This window comes from Penaeus monodon, chromosome 32 (genome assembly GCF_015228065.2).
Source record: "Penaeus monodon isolate SGIC_2016 chromosome 32, NSTDA_Pmon_1, whole genome shotgun sequence".
Classification (NCBI taxonomy): Eukaryota; Metazoa; Arthropoda; class Malacostraca; order Decapoda; family Penaeidae; genus Penaeus; species Penaeus monodon.
In genome coordinates, this window is record NC_051417.1 from 23,875,891 (window position 1) to 23,877,004 (window position 1,114).

At 31.1% G+C, this 1,114-nt stretch overlaps 1 protein-coding gene across 14 annotated transcripts in view; it reads right to left on the bottom strand.

The window, feature by feature from the left end:
• LOC119593731 (myoneurin-like) overlaps window positions 1-1,114 on the bottom strand; it is a 102,537-nt gene that overhangs the window by 32,569 nt on the left and 68,854 nt on the right. The gene's annotated exons all lie outside the window — the stretch shown is intronic.

Here is a 1,114-nt window from a genome sequence, read left to right on the forward strand (position 1 = left end):
ACAATATGCAAGTTCCAATATATAGCTGTTGCTGTTTTAGTTTAAGTCTGTTTAACTCATTATTTTCCATATATACTTTCTTGGCCCTTTAAAATGATGTTTTGTTTTATAAGCATATAAGGACATGGCAAAGGTCCTGAACAATCACTGAATTCTTATGCAGTTAGGTGACTATTTTGTTATGTTGGTCCTAAGTCATGTGAATCACTTTTGTGCTATTGTCATGTTGGTGGCATACATATCATAATCATACACCACAGAAAAAAGTAGGAAAGAAACTTCAAGCTTCATACATGTTTGACCAACAGTTGACTGAACATGGCTGCCCTCAAACTCCATAAACCAGTTTCCAGCAGATTTTCTCAAGTGTGAGGGAGATGAGATGAACTTCTTAGACACAGACACAGGGTTGCAAATTACTCTACCCTATTGAAAGCTAATAGAAACTTGTTTGTTGAAATCCTCATGTTGGACAATATAGAGTTAAGTACTGTGTGTCTGGCGTGGTTAAAGGGCAGCATAATAGCGCAAGGTAAAAAAGGAAAAAAATGACAATTAGGACAATCAAAAACACATAGCAATGTTCAATAAATAATATGAACGTATTGTAGCTATTATAAAATGGTAAGGAATCCAATGACAATTTAACATATTTCACTGAAGGAGATAAGTATATTGTATCAGATGTGCAAACCTAAATTTAAACTGTCTATGTGGTCAGTCAAAATCAGTATTCAGCTGTTCTAAATGTGTTTCATAACTATTTCTATTAGATTAATAAAAACATACAATTAGTTTGTTTGCATTTTATTTCTCCAGGAATGTAAAAAGAATAGAGAAATATACACAGGAAAAAATACGGATTTGGCACTTAATGGAAACACAATTTGATTCTCTTCATTTATATGTTATATGGAAAAAAACAATGCTTGTGACTTTTACAATGTATTTAGGTGGTTCTACTTCTTTACCATTAATCAATTTAACTAATTTAAAAATATATAGTTACCTACTGTCTGTAACTAATTTCTAAGTTAAATATCTGTTCCTAAATGAAATATATTAAAACCATTCAAAGTTGTACTTTTTACAGATGTGTCTCAGTTATAATTAC